We start from the raw sequence: 15,863 nt of genomic DNA on the forward strand, positions 1-15,863 counted from the left end.
ACCGCACACTTTTAATAAAGTACAGAACAAAACCGCACATTTTTAGTAGGTTAAAACCGCACACATTTAATAGGTTAAAATCGCACAATTTTTAAAATTGTTGTATCCAAAAACCGCATATTTTTTATTTCGACCCCAAAAAGGTTATACTTACCTAGATTAGATACATTTAATAATTTATTCAAAAAAAAAAAAATGTATTTACAAATATTCAAATTTAAAAATGTAAAAATGTATTCAAATAAAAATATGCATATACACGAGTATTCTAAAATGTAAAAATTATAAAAATGTAATCAATCAAAAATTTTACAGTTTTAAATACATAAATACTGTACAGTTTTTAATAAAACACCGCCAAACCACATTTCCACTATTACACACTCTAAATTGTCTGTATTTAAAATTGTCGAGTATTAAGCACTTACCCCCTTTATTACTCTCAATTATTTTAAAATCCATTATTATGCCTGATTAAAAATATTTTAATAATTTAATAAAACTGCAAAAAAACATACTATATACTGTATACACAAGAGACAAGACCGACTATATAATAAAATAATAACGAGTGGTGACTAAAATCTTAAATCGTGTTAGTATGATTATTGCAGTATATCTTATAATCTTATCTTATCTAATCCGTTAGTTAGCACTAAAAATAGTGTGCGGTTTTAACCACTATAAGTTTGGGGTATTTTGTTATACAATGACCGAAAAAGTGTGCGGTTTTTGTCTATTGACCTTTTTCGGGTCAAAATCAAAAGTGTGCGGTTTTCGGATGCAACCACAAATATACAATAGCTATAATACCTATTAATACCTGGTTCATACCCACTTTGCCGAATCCCAATTTGCCGACAAATATGCCAGTTTTAAAATATTGTAAAAACATTCCCATTTCGCCGACCGCGACAGTCTAGTTTGCCGACATCGTGGTTTACCGACAAATTATAAATATAGTTTCAATTTTCTCGATTCGCCGACAGGTGACAATAATTTTTATTAAAAACAAATATGGAATCACTTCAACACTGATAAGACACGGACAACTAACCACATAGAAGGTTGGCATGCAGCTTTAAACCGATCTGTTAGTCGGCCAAAGTCAAATATATTTTTGTTAATAAACGAGATAAAAAATCAACAACAAAATGTTGAACTCAACATTGTAGCCCAGAAAAACGGTAATCCAAAACCATTAAGTAAAATGAAGTTTCGGAATCTTGAAGAAAGATAAGCCGATTATTACTAATTATAATAACCTACGTCGCACCGTGGTTGTTATATCCGTCTTACACACGTTACGTTTCAAAAAGCCCATAACTTACTTAAAAAATAATTTTATCAATAAATGCCTATGTAGGGCCTTGGATAAAATTCTTGCCTTTAAATTTTATAATAGGCGAATTCGGTCTAATATCAAAACTAACAGCACACTATTGTATACTGGTGAAGGGTGAACGAAAATTCGTATACAAGTAAAACGGATACAACAACAAATATTTGTAGGACGTTATCTAGTCAATATTTTTCGTCAAAACAATTCTCAGAAACTTTACCGACAAGTAGGTCAATTATGCCTATTATTTGAGTTCTATCATTATATTAGTATTTTAGATAAAAACACTTAACTGATAAAAAATACGTTAAGATTATAGTACAGGATAAAACAATAAAAACTATAATATTATTATAATGGCCTCGTCTTACTAGGATATACAATTTAACCACTTGTATCTAATTACCTACAAAACTAATATACCTATCTATTATAATAATAAAATTGAGTATATTAAATATTTGTGTACATAACAGTAATTTAAATCTATATTGCGTCTCGATATTCATAAAATTTTTAAAAAGTCATTTAGGTATATTGTTTAATACGAGTGTTGTTATATAATATTATTATAAACGTTAAAATATATAACTCCAGCGTGGGTTTATATATGATACCCTAAGGTCGTTGGTTTTTGGCTAAATTGATAATGTAGCATATCTATTCTATACGGCCATACGGAAAATAATAATAAGTCGATTCCTTAAATATTTCATCATAATACTGAACACGCGACGAACGTAAATTTTAAATAAAACGAATCGATAACAGAAAGAGTAAACGAAAGTTATGATTCGACAGACTATTACAGACACTAAAATCAGCCCCGAAATTAATGTCAAATGGGTATAACCCGTTTGCAAAGCGCAGTAAGAAAAAATATACCTGAAAATTTGAAATCTTCAAAAAAATTTAAAATAAATTACCTATAGGTACCTAAAATGAAATTCGATTTTTTTACATTATTCAACATTTAGATGTACAGTGATCCCTCATTATCCGCGGGGATTACGTTCCAACAAAGTTACGCGGATATCGAAACCACGGATAACGAGAAACGATGTAAAAAGGGAGCTTAGATTTTACCTATATTGTAATTAATTTTAAAAATAAAAATCTTAATATTTTGTTAATTTATGTATTTGATTAATTACTATTTTTATTGTACATGATTTATTATGTATTTTATTAATAATCTATCATACATACCTACATTATGAATGATGAATAAACCATTGAACAAATTAACGATATAATAAGAAAAGAAAATAAGTCATAATGTAATGCTTATCTGTAAATACAATACATATAAACGTAGTAGTATAGTTATACTTAACTACAATTATTTACAATTTTCTAAAATAAATTATCTACAGAGTTCATAGAATTTTCAAAATTTCACAACGCATAGATAAGAACTTTATCTGTTTCATAGCGTCGTTATTTTTTTGATAGCACAAACCAATAATTTAAAGTAATTTAATGAAAAAATAAAAAATAAATGTATTTTCTTAAGCTTATAACTTTAATTATATTTATGTTATCAAAAAAATAACGACGCTATGACACAGATAAAGTTCTTACCTATGCGTTGTGAAATTTTGAAAATTCTATTATAAATATTGAGGGAGAACAGTTGTCCCGCGCTAAATAGATTTTGCTATGTTATACGTTTGTAAAACGGAGACAACACATGCGGGGTGGCGTCCTCTTAAATGTTATTCTAACCAAGATAATCGAAACCGTGGATAACGAGGGATTGCTATATTGAAATTAAAAAACCTCAAAAATCATATTTTTAAAAAGCGGGTAAGTGGATGTCGCTCTGCTGTACATTATAAGGGGGTGCCGGGGGTGGGGTGGACCTCTGATTAGAGTAGGTTAAATTTGAATGCAATGATAGGTATCATTGTATACGAAAAACGATTCTGAACGGAGTTGGTTTGTCAGTCTAGGATATATATTATATTTAAATATTGTCATATATTCTATTTTGTAACAAGAATTTTATTTTTCAATAGGACGCACTTTGCATTAGGCATGGTTAATTAATTTATCCAAAAACATTGCATGTAGTTATCATAATTCATAATACTTTAAATTATCATAGATATACAATATACATATACCTAGGTTGAAGATAAATCGTTATTGTTACGCGATTTCATAAAAATTTAAAACTCAAACGCTCAAAACATTTTTCCTATAATGACGCTTCAAATTTTCTCTATAGCTATTTGAAGCAAAACTTATGGAAAACTTGATGTTAAATTTTATAACCTTAGAATATAAATACAAACAATAAAATGAATTTTGAACTACAAAATAATTCGCAAATATTCATGGTTTTGACGAATTTTTGTCAATATTTGAAATTCAAATGCTTATAAAAATTTAATTTGCATTTCCGGTGGACATTTTTTTTGTGATAAAGATTGAAAAACTTGTTATGAATCTTAGATTAAATTTTTAAATCTTAGTTTAACAAAGAAATTTTTTTATTAATTTCTAGCTTAAAATAATTTGTGAATTTTTGTGATTTTTACGTATTTTGTCAAAATTCAAACTTTGAATGCTTATAAAAAAAAAATTTAACTATGAATTTCTTTTATTTTCCAACTGCTATTGTAATAATATGTTAAGAGCCTTGTATTAAATTTTCAAGATTTTCTACCAAAAAAATAAATTTTTATCGATTTTAATTAAAAAAAAAAAAACTAATAATGATTGAAAATTGCATATACCTATGAATAGTTCAACTTAAATCATATTTTTTTTTTAAATTTCACGGTGGATAGAACATAGATACTAATATAAACATTCGGTGAAAATTTCATGTATCAATAGTCATTCGTTTTAAAGTTAAATAAAAAATCAAAATCGATTTTGTCGAAAACTAATTGTACGTAAGCTTTCCTGTTTTTCCCTTAATTTTTAGTTTGTTTATCACGATATTATTTAGAAAAATATTAAGAATTTTTTACTTTTGATCCCCCAAAGTATCAACTAGATTCACTTTCTGATTTAACAAGGTACTGAAGTTTAAAGTCGAAGCATTTTTACTGCCCCAAAACGTAAAGACAAACACAAAAAAAAAATATTCATGGTTTTGACGAATTTTTGTCAATATTCGAACTTCAAATGCTAATAAAAAAAAATTGTGTCTATGTATTCTTATAATTTTTTAATCACTATAAGAATAACTTATGAGAAACTTTGTATTAAATTTTCAGGTATTTTGATAGGGCCAAAAAAATTTTATCGACACTTCAAAAAAATATTTTCAGACAAATTGAAAATTTCAGTCGTCTATAAATATCTCAAAAAAGTCAAAATATTTTGAAAATTAAATCATGTAAAGAAAATGCCAATCTAAATAACTGATAAAATTTTCAAGTATCTACGACTTATACTTTTTGAATAATAACAAATATTTAAAATCGTTTCAGGATAAATCGTTATCGTTACGCTATTTCGTATAAATTTAAAATTCAAACGCACTTAAAATTGTTCCTTTAATATTCCTTCGAGTTTTCTCTACAGCTTCTTGAAGGAAAACATATGGAAAACTTGGTGTTGTATTTTTAATCCTTAGTTACAAACACAAACAATTTTATGATTTTTCAACTTCAAAATTATTTGCAAATTTTATAAAACTATAAACGCTTATAAAATAATTGTGATTATCGATTTTTAATTTTTCTTAGCTACAATAAGAATAGCTCATAAAGAACCTTGTAAATTTTCAAATTGTTTTGGTCATCCAAAATTTTTTTACCGACACTTGATTTGGTCGAAAACTGGTTTTGTGTAAAAATTCCCGTTTTTCTGCCTTTTTTTTTGTTGTTCTCGATTTTTTTGAAAAGTGTTGGAAAATGTTTACTTTTGACCTCTTTAATGCACCAAGGATATTCACTTTTACATCAGAAACCACCCCCAAAATTTGAAATTGAAACATTATTTCGACTATTTATGCTGTATACAGACACAAAAAAAAAAACAACATCATTGTAAAATCAATACATCACTCCGTTCAGAATCTAAATCTAAAAATATATAATCCATTATTTATATCAAAATAATTATAATAATAATTAATTACTTAAGTTTTTTTGTTATGACTGTACCAGTCATGTTATATAAGTTCTTCTTTTATTATTATTAACTTTTAGTCGGTAACTATAAAGTTATATATACCTAATTTATACTTATATACACAATATGTAGAAAAAATTAGTACAGTACACTATACACGGCAATATTGACTATGACAATATGATAAGTAAATTTTTTTGAGTATCAAAAATCCTCATTTTTATCATAGGTGCAGTATTTCAATTCAGTATGAACAAGTGTAGACTGAGGAGGGACCAGTTCCCTATTCTAAATTCATTTGCGGCCTAAATAAAGGTGTATTTAGGCCAAATAATTTAGTCCTAATTATGCTAATAGATATCTCCTATAGGGAGGGACAGAAAAACCTGGCAAATTAAATAACTTTTGTTCTAATCAATTTTAGATTCTGAGCGGAGCGATGAATGTATTGATTTTACCATAATGTGTTTTTTTTTTTTTTTTTGTGTCTGTCATCACGTTTTGGGGTAGTAAAAATGCTTCGATTTTTGACTTCAGTTCGATCAGAAAGTGAATCTAGTTGGTACTTTGGGGGGGTCAAAAGTAAAAAATTTTTAATACTTTTCTAAATAATTGAGAAAAACAAACTAAAAATTAAGGGAAAAACGGGAAATTTTACGCACACTCATTTTTCGACAAAATCGATTTTGGTTTTTGATGTAACTTTAAAACAAATTACCATAGATACATGAAATTTTCACCTAATGTTTATATAAGTATATTCTATCCACCATGCAATTTTCGACTTAAGTTGAACTATTCATAGGCATTTCAAATTTTCTATCATTATTAGTTTTTTTTAAATTAATATCGATAAAAATTTATTTGTTAGGCAGAAAAGCTTGAAAATTTAATACAAGGCTCTTAACATATTGTTACAATAGCAGTTGAAAAATAAAAGAAATTCATAGTCACAATTTTTTTTTATAAGCATTCAAAGTTTGAATTTTTACAACATATTATGTAAAAATCACGAAAATTCGTAAATTATTTTATGCTAGAAATTCATAAAAAATTTTCCTTTTATATCTAAGATTTGAAAATTTAATACAAGGCTCATTATATATTTTTACAATAAAAATTGAAAAATAAAAGAAATGCGTAGTCACAATTTTTTTTTACAAGCATTCAAAGTTTGAATTTTGACAACATATGTAAAACTCACGAAAATTCGCAAATTATTTTAAGCTAGAAATTCATAAAAAAATTTTTTTGTATCTAAGATTTGAAAATTTTATACAAGGCTCATAATATATTTTTACAATAAAAATTGAAAAATAAAAGAAATGCGTAGTCACAATTTTTTTTTTACAAGCATTCAAAGTTTGATTTTGACAACATAATATGTAAAAATCACGAAAATTCGCAAATTATTTCAAACTAGAAATTCATAAAAAATTTTCTTTTTAAATCTAAGATTTGAAAATTTTTAATAATCTATAATATATCCTAGACAGATAAACCGTTTTCGCTCAGAATCATTTTTTGTATACAATGATATAATATCATTGGATTCAAATTTAATTCCATCCATTATAGTAACCCACTTGTAACCTACTGTACAGCAGAGTGACATACACGACTTACCCGCTTTTTTAAATATTAATATACATAATGTATAAATTTATATTTACATTTTAATCATTTTATATTTTTATATATATTTATATTTAGTATGTTAAGAATTTATTTATCAACTGCGTTCCAAGTACAGTAAATATAAAAATTTTTTAACACAAACAGTTTTAAATTTTAAATTTTTTTAAATTTTTTTTTTTTGGAAAAATTCAAAGTAATTGAATTGAAAAAAGTATATCTCTAAAACTATTTATTAACCATATAATTGGCATACTTATTTTTGTCATGCGTTTAACAATTTTTCATTTTAATTTTTTTTAACGGGTCTTTTTGTTACACTCATAATTCATATGTGTATAGGTTTTTTGGCTAAAATATTATTGTTAATTTAAATTCTTGAAATACAAAATAATAATAAAATTAAAAACGAGCAATATTCTATATGTATTATTTTGTTACTTATTGTTTCTGCAATGCCAACGCTGTATGCAAATCTAGAATAATTCGCATACATACGTAGATAACAATCAAACGAATATTCTATTGTAGTACTGTAGTACAAATTCATAAACCACTAGAACGGTCACTTGTAGGCCCATTATAAATATAAAAAAATGCAATAACCAATTGAAAATTCTCTCTTCTACAGTTATTATTTTAAATTCTGAGCGGAGCGATGAATGTATTGATTTTACAATGACGTGCGTTTTTTAATTTTTAATTTTTTTTTTGTGTCTCTTCACTCCATAAGTTGTCAAAATATTGCTTCGATTTTCAACTTTAGTGGCTTTTTCTGTGGAAAAGTGAATCTAGTCGGTTTTTTTTAGTGGTCGAAAATTCTCAGTAGTTTTCAAAAGTGCTGGGAAAAACAAAAACAATTGAGGAAAAACGGAAATTTTTATGCAAAATCGGTCTTTGACAAAATTGATTTTGGATATTGGTATGACTAAAACAAATTACCGTACATGAACTTTTCACTGAATGTTTATATTGACATTTCTTATACTTGTTAAAATTTTCAAAATATTTCAACTCTTTTTAAGTTATTTTTAGATATTTTCAATTTTCAAATTTTTAGTTTTTTATTCCATAAATATCAATGAAATTTTATTCGATGAGTCAAAAAGCTTGAAAATGTAATACAAGGTTCCTATATACAATTTCGTTAATGACTTATACTAATACTTGATAGTATATGTATATTGTACATTTGTATAAATTACCATTTACCGGTAATGTTAACATTTGGATAAAGTTGACATTAGCCAACTGTTAACATTAACCGTCATGGATATTATTAAATTTTGATCAATGTTAACATTAACCGGATAATAAGATATCATCCAAGAACTTTTGGATAATGTTCTAATCATAAAAATGTATAAAATCATTTTAAATAATTAACAATATTGAATATATATTTTAAACACAATTAGAAATTAGCATAAAATGCATACATTATTAATATTATAATGAAAAATAAAATTTACTAAATAAACTAAACTATATTAAGACACCTTAATATTTCTGGATATTTGAATATTGTGGTTAGGTTAGGTCTTGAATCATGTTTAGAATATAATGACAAAAACTTTAAATAATTCATATGATAGATTTAGTAAATAAATTTTATTTTAATATTATACTTAAAAATAATGTTTGATTATATTTCACTCTTATTTTATTATTTCCAGTGGTATTATAAATGAAAATTTCATTAAACACGAATTAGGCATAAATCCACATTTTGGCTTACTTTAACCATTGAGTGGTACAGATACTCGTAGTATCTATACTCAATGCTTTAACTTAATCAGTTTTGTAAATAGAAAAAAACTTTTGATACGAAAAATGTTTAAAAATAATAATAATAATTTATCTGGATATACATAAAAAATAAATAGTGTTTCCGTTTAAATAAATGTAAGTTGTATTGCGTATGCGTACACCAAAAATGTTAAAAATTTAAAATTTATCTGAAAGTATATATTTAGGTACTCCCTACACCTCTCGAAAACCCCATTTCAATACAATGCCATCCACTTGAGATATTTAGTGTTGCCTTAAATTGTGATCACACTATATATTATTCACATTATCGACAAGATAATTGACTAACTCGGTTATAGGTCAATTAAGATATTATACCCTGCTAGTCTAACGCTTTATTATCGTATTGAATAGTAACAACTCTATGTAATATAATATCACTTTTAAAATTATCCAATATTGACTGGTTAAGGTTAACATTATCCGGATAGTCTTGATATTTCATATTTATAAATGAAAAATTAAACATTAGCCAAAACGAATGGCTAATGCCAACTTTATCCAAATTTTAACATTACCCGTAACGTATATAAATAATACTATGTATGACTGAGTTAATCGGTACATAATAAATCTGGTTTGATTAATTTGGAATATTTTATAAGTAAGTATCTACTTCTACATTTTTTTTTTTTTTTACAAATGCAATAAATTATTAATATAGTATAGAATATCCTAGACAGACAAACCGTCTCCTCTGCTCCGAACCGTTTTTTGTAGACAATGATATTATATCATTTAATTCAAATGTATTACCATCTATTACGGTAATCCTCTTGTAACCTACTATGCAGCAGAATATTTACCCGCCTTTTTTTTTTTTTTTAGTACGACCGTAAAAATAAATTACAATATACTATTGCGTTTAGTAAAATAATCATACTTACTACTTTAAAAAAAAATGGCAGTTGTAGGCTTCATGGCACAAAAAGCAAAACCTCTAACTCTTACATGATAATACCTATGTAATATAATTTATTACTGGACGCTCATTATATTTATAGGTATATATTCAAAATATGAAAACTTTATTTTCGCGATTACAGCTTGTACAAAAATAAAAAAGTTATTCTTAAAAAATTATATAGCCAATAAAAAATATTCAGAACTAAAATGTTTCTACTTTTAAAAAATGTTCGAAAGTCCAGACTTGAGAGTTACGGTCTCGACAAGAATTTTAAATAATTACTTTTAAGGACATTTATCATGGTTTTAACTGCCCTAAAGAGATTCCACGCACTACATTTTTTGGAATAAAATAAATCTAAAATCATTCCAATGTAGATGCTGACAGAAAAAAATCAAATTAAAAAAGAAGTTTAAAACTGTGTTTTTCCATTGAAATTTCTAAAAATACGAGATTTTTTCATTTTTAAGAATACTAAATTCTAATCATGTTTTTAAAGATCAAAAGTTGACTTCACAAAAATATAGAATTTTTTTTCAAAATATTATAAATTGATTATCGTTGTACAAATCAAGTCAATAATTAGAACTCGATTAAGTCTAATTTCTTACCAAATTCATCGTAAACAATTTTGATTTTAGGTGATTTATGAAACGTGTATACTCGCCATCGAAATAAGAAGAAAATAGACATCTTATTTCTTAATACATTCAAATATGTTTTCAAAATCATTATTGAACTAAAACTCAAGTCTGTAACAATGCCCCGAGGTATTATGTGTATTTATCCCAAAAACAATCTGTACCTATAGTGTGAAATGTCATAAATAAAAATATAAAATAGACAAGTGATTTACTATATTCAATAGAAATATCAAATATCTAATTTAAATTTTCAAACTTCTCTTATGATCTCTTACTGCCTTTTTATTTTGAATGGCTAAAAATAATTGTTCCCGGGTTGTATATTCGGCAACAGAGCGCCAAAATATTGATTTTCCGTGAACAAAACCACGACTGTTGCCATCTAACACACTCCCCAGTGAGTTATGGCGCCGACTCGAGATTACACACCGTTGGATCCGTCGGTACTCACTACCTACCCACGCCATTTCGTTGGCGTCTGCGCGGACTGTTATATTGATTTTTATTGAAGGGACATCACACCCTAATATTCGTTCCATCCGCCTAACAAGTGCGTAGCATAGCAACGACCGATGTGTGACCCAGCAGCAATTCACACACATTTAGCTTTGTTATACATCACAACTATATATTATAGTAAATTTATATAGCCTGCTGCTAAACTTAAAAAGGTACCCAGGATACCAATCAACATTTTCTTCGTTATACTATAGCGGCGTTAACATAGCAGTTTCTATTACATACCTACCTATAAGCTCATGTGTGGTTCCAGTTGAGTCGCTAAATACCAACCTTCCCTATCCTGTATTTCTAAAATACACCAACCAGAAAAAAATTATAATTACTATAATGAAAGTTTTCTAAAAATTATAACTTAACCACCAAACCTTAACCTCCGACCTTTCGAATTATCCATAGGTTTTAAAATGAGTCAAACAGACGATTTAAAGTATGTAAAATATTACAATTTAAAAATGCTCAGAAACTTTCTTAAAGAATAAAATATCAACAAAAAAAAGACACCCTTAACAAAACATTGAACATTTTATTACTTTATTAGATAACTATTTAATAGCTTGATAATAGCCAATATAAGAAATTTTACTCTAATATTAAAAGGGAGAAAGTAGAAAACCATTCTGCTCTACAATATAATACGTCGTGTGTACCTCGTCATTGAGAAATAATTCACAGCAGGTAATATTGTATGTTTTAAATTTTAATTCAATTGTATAACATATAAATCATTCAATCATTAGGTACATACTAAAAACAATTCTCAGCAAAGATGGTCTATCAGCCCTCAATATAACCTATTTTAGTTTTCCATTATTGTAATCAAAAAGATATATCTCTAAAAAAGTGAATTTCATGGAAGGAGGGAAAGGGGGTGAGAATAACCCCATCGTTAGTTTTCCATTATGTTAGTCTATATAACTACTTATTTATGTATACGGGGAGGGGTGATTTATTTAAATAGGAATCTTATGTTCTTTTTCCAAAATAAAATGTCTATAAAATGTAAGATAGGTACTTATTATTTCAAAAGATCCCAAAGGTTTTAAAAATATTTTTTATACATTTTTTAAGTCGTTACAAAACAACATGTCAAAAATACTCTCTTTACATTTAAGCTGTTGATCTAAACTCTAAATGTATTTTAATGTAATGCATTATTAATTATAATTATATATAGAATTTAAAAATAATTTGGTAACCTTAATATTTTTTAATAGTGGCTTCATCGTAGCTAAAAATTTGAGTTTATGTATGTTTCATCTCCTGTAAAGATATATTTTGGTCGCCGGGAGTTACTACAGCCATAGGACGTTTCGTTCGCGCACAGGTATATATTGATTAATAAAATAATAAATAAATTTCATTTCATTTTGCAAATAAATATAATATTAATATAAATATAACAATTTCTTAAATTATAAATTATATTAATAAGACGTTTGATCTCCTGTTTTTTGTTTTGTTAAGTAAACCAAAAAAAAAAAAAAAACTCAAGTTATCAATTTTTTTTATTGGTCCTAAGCTCGACAGCCATTGCCATTAGCTGTTTGTAGGGGGGCGGTTGGTTTGGAACATGTATTATATGTGTGGGCGTGTGGCGAGGATTTTTTTGCCGAAAAAAAAAAAAAAACAAGCAGCGTCGGACTGCACAGTACCTACATTCAAAGCGCGAACGCAATTGAATGTATAAACATCGGGCCACACCCTGCAGTCACAGACATCAACTTATGAACGAAAAAATCCCAAATAGGAATTCCGCAAATGTATGTGATCACCAAATTACCTTTTACAATGTGATTTACTTTTACGAAGCTCTTATATATACTATTCTGACAATGGACTAACTAGGTAGACAGTGGTGTATTTACAGTGGGGGAGGGGACAAAGGGAAAATTACTCCCACCCCTCAACTTCTTGAGGGATTTATATTTAATTATTTAAAGAAATTAATGTCACGATTCCAAGACGCGGCCTGCAGGTGGTGCGGTGCATTTATAGTTATATGTACCATTCAAGCCGTGCTTGTACGCATACGTGGGAATGGGTTAATGAGATGGGTAGGTAAAGTGATTTATTTAATCCTGGAAAAAATCCTTTACATTTTGTTGAATTATCGAATACTAGATGGAATGCAAAAGTTAAAAGTTTGAAACGTTAAGGTAAAAGGTAAAAACCATTTTATCAAAGTGCTATGAACACAATAAAACATATTGTTCACATTATTACCTCACATGGATCAGTTAGAAATAGGTACCCACTGAAAATGGTTTGTTTCAATCATTAAAACAACCACAATTTTTCATTTTACTTTTTATATCAACACCGTTATTAGAATTATTGATTATAATGAAATTAGTGTGATATTACAAAATTTCAAGTCGGGCTTATTAACCTCAACAAATATGGTAGATACCTAGGTAGTCATTATTATAAATAGTCAAAAATTTGTGTAGTTATACCACTGATAAATCTTTGAATAATGAATTACAAAATGCGATACCTACTATTTAGAGAAGTTAGCTTCTTATAATAGAAGAATAAATTTAGCCTATATTTAAATACTTATAGGTAGGTAGGTACTATTTTTTTTTACATTTTAACGTTAAGTACTGTTTTATAATTAGGATTCTGTTTGAATATAAAAAATATATAAATGATAAAACACATAAGATATAACTAGGTGCCTACCTCATAACTTGTGACTTGTCCATGAAATAATTAATATACTGATATTCAGTTGATTTATGTAATGATTTAAAACTTTTTAGGTCCAAACGTCAAGTAGTTAGTAGTTACCTATAATCAATAACCACTGGGGATTAAATGTTATCTAATACGGTTTCACAACAAATTATCAATAAAGAGTTTATTTATACAATATCAAATTGTATCAACTACTAAAATACTGCTACTCCTACACATCACAAAAAATTAACATTAAAATTCATTGCATATAGTAAATACATACAAAGAGAGTCAACGACTATGCATAGTAAGTAACACAAAAAGTAAAAAAGTATACAAAAATATGAAACAACTCAACTAATATGATACAATTACTTAATTCTTACAATTTACTTAACTATTGGGTATGCAATAATAGGTATCATCATGTCAAAATTTGTCAATCCATCAAAATTATCAATACACGATGGATAATAATATGAACAAAATGCAATAAAGCTAGACACAACTAATCTAACTAGATTAAAGAGTACATAATATGTAATAAACTAATATTTGTCTATGTTTATGGTATAAGCATGACTTTAAATTATCAAGAGACAAGAACACAAGATCAATATATTAAATACAATCCTATAAAATATACCTATTTATTCTCTTAATAATACCTGTATAATACATAATATACTAATACAGTTATAACTTTATAAGAAATATAGATTATCACCTCAACATAATATACTCTGAAAATGATGTAAGTAACACTTCACAAATTGTTTTCAAATATATAAATAAAAATGTTGTTAACTGTATTATTGCCTATTGGAGCTTAATTAGTTTAATAAACATTTTTCAAGCAAAAATTTCTCATGTATTGTTTGTTAAAACAATTTCCAGCAAATGACCTATTCATTATAGATCAAAAACAGTAGACATAAATAAGGCATACAATTAAGAAAATCCTACACTATCCGTTATAAAAGCACATAATATGATAAAAAAAAAGTATGTTTTTTTAATTATTCTAAAATAATAATATACAATTTATTCAACAAATAAAATTAGTTATATTACTGTTCAATAATAACGGACAAGACTAGAAACAAAATAACACATGATGGAAGAAGCAAAATGGACATAAGTAGCAGAATAGCACAAGCAAAACAGGCATTTTACAAAAAGAAGCACCTATTAACGACAAACACTGTTAGCTTAATTACCAGGGAAACTCTTATAAAGAGTACTTATATAATAAACTGTACGGAGCAGAAACATGGACAATACTCAAAACAGAAAGAAAAAAGATTGAAGCATTTGAAACATGGTGTTGGAGAAGAACTAAAAATTCCCTAGACTGGGAAAGTTAAAAATTAAGAAGTATACCTAAGAATGAACAAACAAAAAACAATATTAAAGATAATCAGAGAAAGGAGGAAAAATGGATCGGACATATTATGAGAAACAATGAATGGATAACAACGAAAACAGAAAGAAAGATAGAAGAAAAAGCTGGAAGAGATAGACCAAGAACACCATTTATGAAACAGATCATAGAAGACATAGGGAAAACCAATTATAAGGAACTAAAAGAGACAAGTGGAAAGCCATAGAAATCATTTAACCAATCTAAGGATTGTAAAAACAAAATAAAAAGACTAGAATAATATAATTATTATTATTATTGGCAACCCTGACTCCGTTCTAGGAAAATACCTCCTCAAGATACATATTAAGTAATTAAATTAGTCTAGTCGGTGACCACAGAAGTAGACTTTGTACACTTTAATATCTTAGTTGGAGCCAAGGTGGATTTAAAATAAATAAATAAATAAATAAAATAATAAATAAATAATAAATAAATCCACCTTGGTTGGAGCATATGTGCCATTGTACTTTTACTATTATTTCACTTTCATATTCTTTTAATATGTAAAGCCTTACAACAATATTATTAAAAACATTTAATTCAACAAACACCATAAATGATTTTAATACTCTTTTAATACATCAACATACTGTAAAATATCTATACATAACATTTTATATTTTAACTAGAGATCTTAATTAAATGTGAATTGCATGTACATTATATTTTTGATTTTTCTTACACACATAATAAATAAGCATAATATTTAAATCTTCAATATTATTAATTTGTAATCGTTTATAATAATAATGAGATCCTATAAACTAAGTTATAACTTGATAGTTAATTACTAATTTA

The sequence above is a fragment of the Diuraphis noxia genome, unplaced genomic scaffold (genome assembly GCF_037042655.1).
Source record: "Diuraphis noxia isolate RWA-SAM2 unplaced genomic scaffold, SU_Dnox_SAM2 contig0001, whole genome shotgun sequence".
Lineage (NCBI taxonomy): Eukaryota > Metazoa > Arthropoda > Insecta > Hemiptera > Aphididae > Diuraphis > Diuraphis noxia.